The sequence below is a fragment of the Sus scrofa genome, chromosome 6 (assembly GCF_054392235.1).
Source record: "Sus scrofa isolate SSC_HxYL_T2T_F1_AM1 chromosome 6, Sscrofa_HxYL_maternal_Yorkshire_Landrace_v2.0, whole genome shotgun sequence".
NCBI lineage: Eukaryota > Metazoa > Chordata > Mammalia > Artiodactyla > Suidae > Sus > Sus scrofa.
The window spans coordinates 11,982,584-11,996,807 of NC_139388.1; the positions used below are offsets into that span (position 1 = coordinate 11,982,584).

General features: G+C 38.9%; 1 protein-coding gene across 2 annotated transcripts in view; it reads left to right on the top strand.

Moving 5' to 3' along the window:
• The window catches only part of LOC110261267 (uncharacterized), a 341,592-nt gene extending 335,878 nt beyond the window's left edge, over positions 1 to 5,714 (top strand). The window contains exons 7-8 of one of the 2 annotated variants that reach the window (XR_014805424.1): positions 3,625 to 3,738; positions 4,265 to 5,714. The gene's annotated coding sequence lies outside the window, so the exon portion shown is untranslated. Of the gene's footprint in view, positions 1 to 3,401; positions 3,739 to 4,264 lie in introns of both variants that reach the window. The other variant, XR_014805423.1, reaches the window with a different exon arrangement.
• The last annotated feature ends 8,510 nt before the right edge of the window (positions 5,715 to 14,224 follow it).

A 14,224-nucleotide genomic window follows, 5' to 3' on the forward strand; every position in this document is an offset into this window, starting at 1 on the left:
AAAATGTTCCATTGGGTCGAAGGAGAATTCAAACACCTATACAGAGGCAATCAGAAATGCTGAAGTGAATTTATAAGTAAATGCTAAAGTAGTCAACATTTACAGGACAATAATCAATTGCATGGCACAGGATTAAATTCATTAGCATCTCTATAAAAAAGTAATTTATAGTACTATACATTTCCTACTACTTGCAAAGTTATGAAATAGCCCAAATACCCTGAATTAGAAAACCTGGAAGGGGTGAACTATACAGAAACCAGTTATTGTTTTTGTAGGTGGGTGTGCATTTCAGAATATTTCAGTTTTTCCTGACAGTGGCCACGTTTATTAGGTCTTTACCTAGAAGGGGATTTGCTCAGTCAGGGGTATATATTATGTTCTAGTTTGGTGGATATTGACGGATATTTTTTTCTCAAGTGATTGTACCAATTCGTACACTCATCAGTCATGTAAAATTCTTTACGTCCTCTTGAAAATTAGTAAGTTCTGAACTTGAATTCATATTTGCACAGAATGTATTCTTAAATGGTCTCCTTTGTAGTTCTCACACATCCCCAATTTTTTAGAGCTGTTATCGACAGTGTAATAAAGAATGTATCTGTTCTTTGTCTCTGATACCAGGCACGGAATTTCACAACACTTGGAATTTCTTGTGTGACAGGAAAGTCCTTATTATGCTAGTGAGGTGACTCATGGTGGACCCCAAGTTAGCCTCAGGATGGGGGCTAGTCCCAGAAAGAGCAACCACCTAAATAGAAGGTTAGAACTTTGGGCCAGCCTGACCTCTGGGAAGATGAGATCAATTATGCGTCTAATGATTTAATAAATCATGCTTATATCATAAAGCCCCAGTAAAAACTCTGGATACTGAACTCAGTGAAGCTTTCTAGGGTTTGTGGATACCTTGACCCCTCTTGTAGCTGGTGTCTGAAGTTGACATATACTAAGTCCATGTAACTTATTTTTTTTTTCTTTTTATGGCCACACCTATGGCATATGGACAATCCCAGGCTAGGGGTTGCATCAGAGCTGCCTGCCGCTGCAGGCCTGTGCCATAGCCACAGCAACACCAGATCCAAGCTGCATCTGCAACCTGTGCCACAGCTTGTGGCCGTGCTGGATCCTTAACCCACTGAGCAAGGCCATCCTCACAGAGACTGTCAGGTTCTTAACCTGCTGAGCAACCATGGGAACTCCACGTGTAACTCACGTGTCGGGGAAGGAAGTGCACTGATTCTAGCCTGAGTCTTACATCCAGCTCTTGAGTGGATCGTTCTGCAAGTATAAATTCTATGAACATGGGCCTCTCATGGTCGAGCTCAACGTTTCTGTCCACGTAGACAGATTCCAGAAAGTTATAACTAAACAGTGGGGACATTACTATGTGTAGCAATGCATTGCCATAGAAAATGACATTCTTTAGCACAGTAATTTCCAGTTCAAAGCAAGACAAATGGACATTCCACTTGTGGCCCAAACAGTCGGCATTGACCTCTCCAGTAGGATTAATAGGAGGTGAGTAGGGCACCAACTTGAAATGCAATTTGCGTTTCATTATCTAACAATATGGGGGTGATTCTAATCTGTCATTCATAAATACGTACTTTTTGAGGTTTAAACACAACACAGAAAATATTTAAATATTTATCTGGGGAATTGGATTAACCCAAGAGGAAAAAAAAAATATCTAAGACTGGTACTAGGCATTCACTAATAAACATTCACAAACAACACAATAATAGAATGACACTTTCATTTCCTGGAATGTTATAATTTGGGGGGAAAGAATAATTAAGACTATGGTGGACTTTTGGATATCTAAGATTTTGTGGTTGTAATCTTTGTTCACAGTGTTGAGTCAAGAGGTTTTGATCAGTGGAGTGAGAAGAAAGTGGTGCCAGAGAGCAATGAATTTGATAGTAGTCAGAGTAACAATTGACATTCACTGTATTTAGCTCTCAGACTTGCCCTTAGTTTATCCTTTTACTGAAAACTTTGGTATTTAAATGCTTAGGATTATATTTACTATTTAGTTCTTCCATGCAAAATGTGCTTTCAATTTTTTTTTTAAATAAAAAAAGCCATGTTCATTTTTAGGTAGGTATACAATTTTTGAATGACTACAGAGATCTGAAATGATCAAGGAAACCTCCTCGTTTGAGAATCTGGTCCATTATTAATAACTTCGGTATCACATTTAAGAAAGAGGAGCCTCTTTATATCACCAAAGTAAAATTCGCAGCAACACTGAACAGTCAGGGAAGACTTTATTCTAGGCTATTACAAATATGAGAGAGAGACCAGAACTAAGTCTGAGTTCAACTCCACTAAAACACAGAGCACGAGGATTGTTAAGGGCTAGAGTTGGAGGGAACATTCAAGTCATCTGTGTTTCTCAGTCGGATTTACCCAAAGGAAAAGTAAACGCTTATCTTTGGGACAGGAGGTTGTTTTATAACTAGGAACAAAGCACATATCAAAATTAGGCTCTTACCGTCTCATAGCAACTGTGGAATGTAGAGATGCTGTCTGTTTCCCTTAATGTTTTCATTCTAAGAGAGAGGTTGTAGAACTGCCAAGAGACTTTATTTATTTATTGGGGGTGCTGCCCCACAGCATGTGGAGCTCCTGGGCCAGGGATCAGATCTGAGCCACAGTTACAACCTACATCACACCTGTGTTAACACTGGATGCTGAACCCACTGTGCCTGGCTGGGGATTGAACCTGTGTCCTGACATGGCAGAGACTCCACCAATCCGATTGTGCCACAGTATGAACTCCACCAAGAGACTTGATAGATTTCTCTTCCAAAGGGGCAGGAAATAATTGTACAGGTACAAGTTTTTTAACCTACATACTCTAGAAAAGAGAGGCCAGGTGCCTAGAGCCAAGAGTAAAGTTTGGGCAAGCTGAGGGTAATGTTAAGACCATTATTTGCTTCTTTGTAAATATATTTAAGTTTCTTCTAAAGTATGAAAGCAGTCAGAGAGGAGTGGCATATGAGAATTGTAGGGAAAAATAGAATCACTAAGGTGTGTATGTGTGTGTGTGTGACTGATTTAAAGGAATAGCTCATGGAACTGTGGGAGCTGGCAAGTCTAAAATTTGCTGTGCAAACTGGAGACCCAGAGACGAGTTGATGTTGAGCTCAAGCAGGCTATCTGCTGGCCAAACCCCTTCTCCTTCAGGGGACCTCAGGCTTTTGCTCTTAAGGTTTTCAACTGAAAGAGGCCGCCCACTCACATCATGGAGGATAATCTACTTTACTCAAATTCTACTGATTTAAATTTTAATCTCACCTGAAAATTATCTTCATAGCAGCATCTAGACTAATGCTTAACCAAATATCTGAGTACCATGACCTAGCCAAGTTGACACATCAAATTAATCCTCACAGGCAGTGAGCCTGGTATACGGAAAAACCCTTGCCAGGGCCATATGGAATTTGGACACTGTGTTTCTGAAGAGTCTGAGAAACATTCCTCCACTACTTTTATTGAATAAATCAGTTACCTAATGGGGGAAAATTCCAATAACTTGACATCAGGTAGGTTCTTGTGAACTTTTATAGTTTCAAAGAAGCAGAAACGATCCTAACTTTTCTTTTCTGGATAATGAAGTTGACTTTGAAATATATGAGTATCAGAAGAGTGCCCTGAGGCAAAGAAGATACGGCTTTTTAAGAAAAGGCTTCAATTTGAGAAGCAAGAACCATGCTCTCCATGGCCGGATAGGTAAGAAGACTCTGACATTCTGATGATAAGAGTGTATTATTTCTGTAACTGCAGGGGGACCCAGCACACAATCTGAGAGGTAAGGAGATTTGGAATTTACATTTTCACTGTAATATTGCAAAAAAAAAAAAATGACATGTGGGAATATACTTTTCTTAGAATTAGTCTACACCTACAACCCATGATAAGAATTATATGCAGTTGGCCTTAGAAATGATAAGTGTAGATATTGTGTAGGGCTCAGTACTTTGGGAGACTAGGAGATAGGAGAATGAAATAGAAAGATGCATTCAAGCACTAAATAGAGATGTTAAGAAAAGCTTGTAGCAGATGAAGTTATTATTCACCTGATGTGTTGCTATCTCTCAGATCACTGGAAACACCTTAAAATGCAAAGCACTCCTTTCTAGATACTGACAATTTTTTCTCTCTTCAGAGGACTCAAGATAATTTTGAGTTTCTACCCAAGGCCCTGTTTTTCAAATTCCAAATTCCTATGTAAAGTTATTTTAATCTACTCCCACAGGTTTCTCCTTCTCTTAGAGCCTTTATTATCGTTCACTCTGCAGTTCTGAGGAGTCTACAAATGAACGATGCCTCCTAACAATCTGCGACAGATTCTTGGAAACATACTTGGTATTTAATCACTTGTCAGCGATCGAGAATGTGCATAATATCAATTATTACTCTACTGTTCAGAGGCTGCACCCTATTTTTCCTATTCCACATCCTTCCTCGTTTTTAATTCTTTAGTATCAAAGAGGAGCAGAGCATGCCACTTGAAAATGGCACTTTTGCCTAAGGATCATTTTGAGCTGAAGGCAACTGAGAAGAAGCAGATACAAGAAAAACTGTGTTCCTCTTATTTGCCAGAAAGCAAGACATAAATTTGTAAAGGTATCCTATTGCCCCTCTACCAGGAAGGGCAGAAGTAAATCACCTAGGACAACCCTAGACCTTCATCAGCCCAGAGATAACACCAGAGGAATCTACACAAAAAACATGATGAATCACCCTTATTTCCCCCATCTATTTACCGGCTCACAATTTGTTGCCTTCGAGACTCAAAGTCTTTTTCCTTTTTCTTGTCTCAAAATGCGTTGTCCTTTTGTTAAGATGCCATGTAAGCCTGAGTTCTAACCACCCCTTTGAGTTGCTCATCACAGAGTGTGTCCATCCATATGGGAGGCACACATGTTAATGCACTTATCTTTTTCTCCTGTTGATTTGTTTTGGCAGGGCCGCAGCCAGAGAACCTAGGAGGGTAGAGATGAAAAGTTTTTTTTTTTTCCTTTCCCACAATAACAAAGCTTGATGTTGTAAGTATTATATTTTTCTTCACCTGAAATATTTTTCTTTTTCCCCCTACCCATATAGAATGCTAAATAGTTGATTCTTTGAGTTCACAAAGATGCCTATTTCCTAAATTATAAAACCTTCTGAATGGTACAATTCTTTGTAGTTTTATAACTACTTTTTCAGAAAAAGTAGATGGTAGGATCAAACCTTATTTTGTGTCTTAAAACTAAAAGACATTTAATGTATATATCTGTGCAAATACGTAAAACTGTGAAGTATAATAATTTAATGATAAAAACAAAGTCAGGGTCAACGCAAAGAGTGGACTTTAAAAGTACTATGTGATTTCTTGAACTGAATTAAAGGTACCTAGGTTTTTCTTTTATTACTGCTCTTATACTTCAAATATAACTGATTATATATACACCTATAAAACATTTTATAAGTTTATACATATGTATGTATGCACATAGGGTATCTATGTGTCTATATAATTTGTTAAGACTTCAACTTGTGGTGGCTGAATTCTGATTTAGATTGAGCATGGGCTATTACTCTCCTTTGAGATTATCTTCTTTAGTCATTTTTACACATTGTTTATGTAACTCATGGATTGAATTGCTTTTGAAATAGACTCCTTCCGACTTAATTTAGTTGGAAATAAACACTTGTCACAATATGATGTCATATTACTTCTCTAAGATCAATCTACTAGAAACCTTTAAGTTATAATTGTGTAAAAGGAAAAATTTCCCTTGCAGCAGCACTTATCTAGGAGGTATCAAAATGAAAACTGTTTCACTAAAATTCTAACCAATTAGCATTGTTAAGGAATCAGAAACTGTGAGTGACCCCATGTAGCCTGACATTTTCCTGCCTGGAGGCTCTCACCTGACCAATGAGAAGCAATGCCATTTGTTTTAACTAATCATGAACAGACCTATGGATGAATCTGGAAGGATAGTTTTCAATCCTTAATCAGAATACCCACTGTGAAATCTTTTCCAAACGCTCAAAACCCAGGACTTTCCCCTCATCTAACTACTTAGGGAAAATTCTTCACTGGTATGTTTTGGAAGCTGACAAACCCAACTTAAAAAAAAAATAGTCTTTTGTGCTGGCTCCAGTAGATATTAATTTATTGTTTATTTAAATCTGAAAATATGCTTATAAGAATGAAGCTGAAGTTATATATTGGTTTGTATTTTATCTGCTATTAACTCTTGTGATAACCTTATCTTTTTTCATAGTTTCTTGAAACGACTGTCCTATCTCTGGGATTTTTATATCCATACAAATGCAGAAAGTGCATTTTTTTCCCTTTCTTTTACCTCCTTTTATTTTCTTTTTTCATGTCTAAAATACTAGTGGTTTGCAGATGAGGTTTGTTTACTTGTTTGTTGTGGTTGTTTGAGCTTCTTGAAAAATTCCTTGCCAAAACCTTGGTTTCATCCTCTGCTGCACAGAACACACATCACGAATGTATCCAACTGAGCTCCGTTATGTCAGACAAAGCAAAGGGAGCTTAGGAAGTGCTTTTTTAATCTACACCTGCCTCTCCAAGAAAGGAAATAAATTGGCATATTCTTTTCCTGGATTCCCTGTTGGCTCTGTGGGGCTGTGTGGGAATGTGGTTGTATTTTCTTAACAAACTGGTCCTCCATCCTCCAGCAGAATTGGGTGAACTACAACCATCATTGTTTCCATTTCATTTCACGCCCATAAAAATGAATTTGCTGGAGTTCAATGGGCTCAGAACATTTGCAGTATATTTGGGATGGAGTGTAAGCTCTCTTCACTCTTTTTATTCTTATTTTATTAAAGAACATTAACGCATGATGGAAGAAGGTAAAGAAAAATGTTCAGAATCTCATCACAAATTATTTTCAAATTTCTTTCAACACCAAGCTCACATGCTAATTTTATACAGCTGTCATCAGTGCTTTTATATGATCATGTTGACATAAGCATTTTAGCTGTTATCCTATAATAATATTGAGTGGATTCATAATATTGTACCAAGCAGATGAAGCAGCGTTTCCTAACCATTCTTCCATTCCGGATAGTGGAAATTTAGGTTGTTCCTATTTAAAACATTAAAATCAACCTGTAGATGACTAGTGACATAAATTGACAAATAAATTTCCTATGGTGGCATTTCTGGGTCAAATACCATGTGCTTTTCTAATTTCTCTTGTTATGAACATATTCTGGTTATGTATATATTTCTGAATGATTTGCATATATCTGACACATATCACCTCTTTTTCCACAACTGAACTCAGTGACTATTTCCTAAAATATGGGTTTTCTCTTACGCAATCACAGTATATTTATCAAAATCAACGTACTTAATACTGACCCAGTACTATTATGTATTCCACAGTTCATATTCAAATTATACCAACTGTCCTAATCATGTCCTTTACAATAATTTCCTTCTTGGTTCAAGTCCAACCCAGAATCATATTGACTTGATATGTACCTGTATTTTCCTTTAGTATGAAACAATTTTCAACCTTTCTTTTCTTTCGTGACCTTACAATTCTTGAAGAACACAGGCCAATTCCATGGAACATCCTTTAACTTATATATCCCCAGTGACTGTATCTAGGCCGTGTGTTCTTGGCAGGAGCACCACAGATGTGATGCTGTGTTCCTCACAGGTGGCCCAGGATGCTGGAAGGCACAGGATGTCAGTTTGTCCATTCACGGGTGGTTCTAAGTTAATCACCTCTTTAGATGATGTGTCTTTCACTTTCCTCCCGTAAAAGTTACTCTTCCTCCCTCCTTTTGTGATTTAATTAGTAATTCAAAGGAGATACACTGAGATTAAATATTCTACTCTTCATTAAAATTTCACCTGCTATTTTTAGCATCTATTAATGATCTTGCCTGAATCAATCATTAGTATGATGGTGGCAGAAAGGTAATTTTATTTTATTATTTTTTTTCTTTTTTTTTTAGGGCTGCACCTGCAGCATATGGAATTCCAGGCTAGGAGTTCAATCAGCTACAGCGGCCAGCCCACACCATGGCCACAGCAATGCAGGATCCGAGCTGCATCTGCGACCTACACCACAGCTCACAGCAATGCCAGATCCCCGACCCAGTGAACCAGGGCAGGGATCAAGCCCGTGTCCTCATGGATACTCGTTGGATTTGTTTCCACTGCACCACAACGGGAACTCCCGGTGATTTTATTTTGAAGCATTATTTCTGTATTTATTAGTTGGTGTGCTATACACAAGAGCCTTCTCTTTTTCCCATTTATATGAGTATAGGTCATATTTTCGTATTTGATTCTCTGAATTCATTCCCTATCATTTTGGTGCTCAGATTGTTCCAGATTTTGCCACAGGGAGCCCCCTCAAACTGGCTCTTGACAGTCCCCGTGGAAACGTCAAAATATGTAAACACTGACTTATTTTCTGGCATAGATAGTCCAGGTTTCCTTTGTCCTTTCCCTGTCCCAGCCCTGAAATCAGCTATTTCTACAGGACTCCTCGATTCCTAGTAGGACCAGGTGTATAGAAACTAGTGTCTCAGTACTCAGTACTGATATATACATACACACACCCAAAGCCTGATACTTGATAAGAACAGTGAAAATCTGAGGCATTAGAGCCACAAGCCACTCCCCCTTAGACAGACACACTGCTCTGTGTGATGCAAGTGAAAATAGACGATTCCCTCTCCCCTCAGATCAGAGGCTAAAACTAGAGTTCCTCACAAAAGCGTCGTCACCAGCATTTCTCAGTTCCTTTAGCCCTCGTTACAGGAGTTTTTTTCATCGAAGGTGTGGCTGAAAAGGACCAGGCTCGCCTTGTCTCACGTATGATGTGCACTCTTCTCCAAGCATCCCTGGCCAAGAATGCTAGGCCCGAATCGCCTCTGCCCCTTCTTGCTCTGAAGGTGGAATTTTCATGCTGGAGGGTGAAGCCAAGCCCATTAGGTGAAGTGAGCCACCCAGCACTTGCTTTTAGTGATGTCACACAAGGGAGAAGGGGACCACTGTCCTTACCTCAGGTACCATGGCCCAGGAGTTCTGCCAGGGGCAAAGGTAGGCTGTATAGAAGTGCCCTGCCGTTCTGCCTGGGGGGGGGGGGAGTAACTGTCCCTGGGAAAGAATGTGGCAAGATTTCTACCCAAAGAGCTTGACAGAGCAGTGGAGATCTTGGTGGAGAATGTTGAAGAAGGAGAATGGGGATCCTTGACATGGGGGCAAAAAGCAGAATGTTCAAGCACTTTGATGTTTAACAGACAGAATCAACAAAGAGCCAGCCAGCAAGAGCCATCCAGGTCTCACAGTCAGCTCCGGGGGTTGAGAAGGCTGTGTCCACCTGCCAGGCTGCACCCCTTCAGGATCAATTAGAACTCATTGTGACACAGACTCAAAACATGCCCCAAGTCACACACAGATCCATCAACAAAGGACAGGAACCACACTGTCACAGGGGATTAAGCACATTCTCTAAGCCAACACTAGCTAAGCAATTAGCAACTCTGACCCAGGGCAACCCCAAGGAAGCTGGGCTTCAAAAGAATATCACCGTCATCCCAGCCGCCTGCAACATTGCATGCATGCCAACCACTGCTGCCCTTCCAGGAGTGATTAGAGAGGTGTTTCCAAGCTCCTGGGCCCTGACTGCTTAGAGGGAAAAAACCTAAACTTGAGCTATGATTGTACCCTGTAAGCCTTACACACCTAACATAGTAGAGGCTACAACCTGGCTGGCCACGGGGGCTTAAGGGCAACCTCTGAGCAAAATGGGGATTTGGCTGACTTGGGTAATACTTAGGCAATGTTTGACGAAACCCAATACCTTTCAGAATTAAAATACTATTTTTTAAAAATGTGAACACAGACATCAGACATAGATATGATATTAGACATTATGACTTAAAAAAAAATCCCCAAAAAGTCATGTTTAAAAAAGAGAGATGTGGGAGTTCCTTTGTGGCTCGGCAGATGAAGAATTTGACATCGTGTCATGAGGATGTGGTTTCAATTCCTAGCCTAGCTTAATTGGTTAATGATCTGGCGTTGCCCCAAGCTTTGGTGTACGTCAAAAATGCAGCTCCAATATGGCATAGCTGTGGCATAAGCCTGCAGTTACATCTCCCAATTCAGCCCCTAGCCTAGAAACTTCCATGTGCTACAGGTGGGGCCGTTTAAAAAAAGACAATGTCTCATCAAATACAAAATAGTAAGAAAATGGAACGTACTTTTCAAAAGGAAATGGAAACTCCAGAGTTTTAAAGTTTAACATGTGAAGTTAAAAAATTGCTAGAGAAAAGACAACATCAAGAGAAAGGGAAAAGCCTCATCCGGTTTTGCAAAAGATGCATCTGATAAAGGGTTGTTACCCCCAATATGCACAGAACACTTAAAACTCAATAGTAAAACAAACAAAATCTGTTTAAAAAATAGGCCAAAGTCATTAACAGACATCACACCAAAGAAGATATATACAGATGGTGAATAAGCATATCAAAAGATGTTCCACATCAGATGTCATGAGGGAAATGCAAACAAACCTACTAAAATGCCCCACATTCAGAACACTGACAACCCCCAGTCCTCTCCCTCACTGCTGAATGCAAAACGGTGCAGTCACGTTGGAAGACAGTTTGGCAGCTTCTTATAAAACTGGACATTTCTCTTACTATACGATTCAGCATTTGTACTCCCTTGGTATTTACCAAAAGAGTTGAAAACTTATGTCCACACAAAAACCAGTATGTGGATATGTATAGCTCCCTTAGCCTTAAGTCCCCAAACTTGAAAGCAACCAAGATGCTCTTTGATAGGTGAGTGGATAAATAAACTGTTACATCCAGACCATGAAATATTATCCAATGCGAAAAACAAGAGAGCCATCGAGCCATGAAAAGACATCGATGAAACGTAAAGGCACATGACGAAATGAAAGCAGCCTATTTGAAAACACGACCTACTGTATGATTCCAACTACATGACATCCTAGAAAAGGCCACACCATGAGGGCGGTCAAAAGAGCAGTGATTTCCAGGGACGTAGGGAGGGAAGGATGAACAGGAAGAGTCCAGAGTATCTGTAGGCCAGTAAAAGTACTCTGTATAAAATTACAGTGATGGATACATGTCATCATACATTGTCCAAATCCATAAGTGCACCGTGAGCGTGAACTTGAATGCCAACTATGGACTGCAGGTGATAATGATGTGTTGCAGGCTCATCAGTTGTAAGCAGTAGACCACGCATGTTCGCCCTGGGGAAGCTATGCAAGTATAGAGATGGGCATATGGAACAGTTCTCTACCTTCCTCTCATTGTTGACATGAACCAAAAACTGCTCCAGAAAGAAAAAAAATTAATGTTTACCAGAGAAACTAGTCAGGACAATGAGGCAAGAACAACAAAACTCATACAGATTGAAAGAAAGAGGTCAAGACAGCTCTGTTCAAAGATGGCATGATTTTTTACACATCAGTTTGTAAGGACTAAACCATATTAAACTAGTTCAACAAGGAAGCGGGATACGAAGACAATAGTTTAAAGTCAATTGTATTTATCTACACCAGCAATGGACAATTCAAAAAATGAAATTATTAGAAACAAAAATACATTCACCAAGTACTACAGGAAATTCCAAGAGCCAATTTCAGTAGCCCCTAAGCTTAAGAGGTAGCAAAATACTTGTTTAAATATGGATTTTGTTATCAAGATGATACAAATGTCTCTGAAAATCACTGTCCCCTATGTGAGAAGTGCTGGGTAACCACTGAATGAAGTCGTTTTGTTGCCAAAATCATACTGTTTGGAAGGAAAATTAACAGATACATTTACAAACAAAAATAATCTTTAAGAGTAATAACAACTCTCAATAAATCAAGCATGTAAAGAACTGTTTGAGTTTTCCTCAGAATCTATTAAATCAGAGAAATTTTGTTAAAGGAACGTGTTGTAGACACGGCCAAATCGCTTTGGGATCTACCAGAAATAACTCATCTGAAAAGCACGACCTTATCAAAAGAAATCGTCAAAAGACATTTGATTGTACTAATATGCTCACACACATTCTTTCTCTCAACCTAAAAAATTCTCAAAGTGTCTTTTAATCCATTTAGAAGTTTCAACAATGGGTAAGAGCCCTACCCCTGATGTGATCCTTGCTGCCTAAGCTCAATCTTCCTTTATTGAACAAAGATCTTCTGAAATTTATCTTTCACCACTTTGTGATAAAAAGCAGTTGCCTCTTCCAACTCTCCGTGTTCTGAAAGATCTCTATGCTCTTCTGCCTCACAAATTCATCACAGCCACAGTTTTACCAACATTTTCATCACAGAGCAAGATGGACAGGCCTGATTAGAGGCTTCAGTGTCAGTTTACTTCTGTTCTGCCTACCAGCTACTACACTAACACCATGTATACTAGTTCTTAGTAAGTCGGACCCTTCTTCTAGATACTATTTATAATAGTCAGAATGGGCCAGGCGTGGTCATCAATAACCCAGAATCTCAGTGGCTTAAATTTTCAGCCATCACAGGTAGCAGGGGGGAGTGGGGGGCTCTGCATATTATAGCCATTCGGAGATACAGGCCAATGGGACAGCCATCTTTTCAAATATTACCAAAGGCGGGGAAAGTAATTACCAAAATTTCTGGAGGATCTCAAACCAACAATTTAACTCTCTGACTCAGTTACTTCTGTTTCTAGGACATCTCAATTCGTATGACCGAGTCAACCACAAGGGTTGTCAGAAATGCAATCCTTACCTGTCCTCTGAAGACAAAAACCCAGTAATAAAGGAGAATGTGTTCATTTATGGGGGGTAAGCCCTCTCAAAAGTCAAAAGGATTTCAGACATAATGGTTACATTAGAAAAGCTTTTTATTTGGTATTCAAGCAAAGTATCAGGCAACAATGTGTGTGGATGGACACAGCATGAGAAAAATGTGACACTCCCTGTGCCGAAACCGAAGGGAAACTTGATGTAATACAGTGGAAAATATATTTCACTTTCAATTTAAGTACATTATTTTTCCTAGTCCCTCTGCTGGAGCAATCACAATATAATAAGACCTTATGTCATTTAGCCAAACTCCCGTTCACCTATCAAGATTAATCATAACATTTTCCTTTCAATTCACTGAAATACTTGCTACCTCCAATTTGCAATGTCTGCCACACAGAGAATTAGCAAATGATATAGTTAGAGGGGATTTTAAAGTCATTTAGCAGTATAATCATAAACTCAGTGCTTTTATTAATGTAGCCTCAGCCCACATTAAGGCCCAAACTGGCAGATTTCTAAGTCCTTCAATACCTGGTGGTGGTGCTGGGGTTCAAAGTCAGGCTGGCCAGCATCAGAATCACTGCTCTTGGTTTTATACGCCCTTTGTTTTGATGCATTGAAGTTAAGAGTAATGATTAATCATTACTAATCAAAATGTAATAAAAAAAACAAAGATTTCCATATACAGCAGCAAAAGAAAACATGCTGTGAGATACCTAGAAACACAACTTTAAGTTATTACCTTATTACTGGATGGTCAAAGAGACAGAATAAGAGATTGCTAAGCTCAGACACCTAACTCTCTGTGTGTGCAGAGACCTGGTTTATGAAAGAAGGGATAGTAAAATCACTGGGAGATAGTGGCTTTTTATTACATGCTAATGGGAAAACTGAAGATTGTGTATATATATGTATACATAAAATACATATATTTCCCTATGGATTATACACACACACACACACATATATATATAGTTCCTTGTTCCCATCACATACTCAAGTCCAAATGTTCTAAACACCTCAATGAGTACAGCTAATCTAAAATGTCTAGAAAATATATAGATAATTATCCTTAGGATATGAGAGTAAGGAAGATTCTTTAAGGCAGCATAATCATAAAGGAAATCCTGCCACATCTGTGCCATAAAATAAATTACAAACAGATTCCAAACACAAGACACAGACAAGGAGTGTCTTTATAGCTTATTCAAGCAGCCTGTAGAAAGAAATCCTAAAAATCAATAATGTACAAAAATATGTATGCACAATTCACCTGAAAAGCAATAAACATATTGAAAGAAAATGTTCAACCTCACTGGTAATCAGGAAAAATGCAAATTGAAGCCAATATTTCAGCCTTACACAGGAGAAACTGTAGTATATTTGGAGGAAATTGATTTTGGGAGA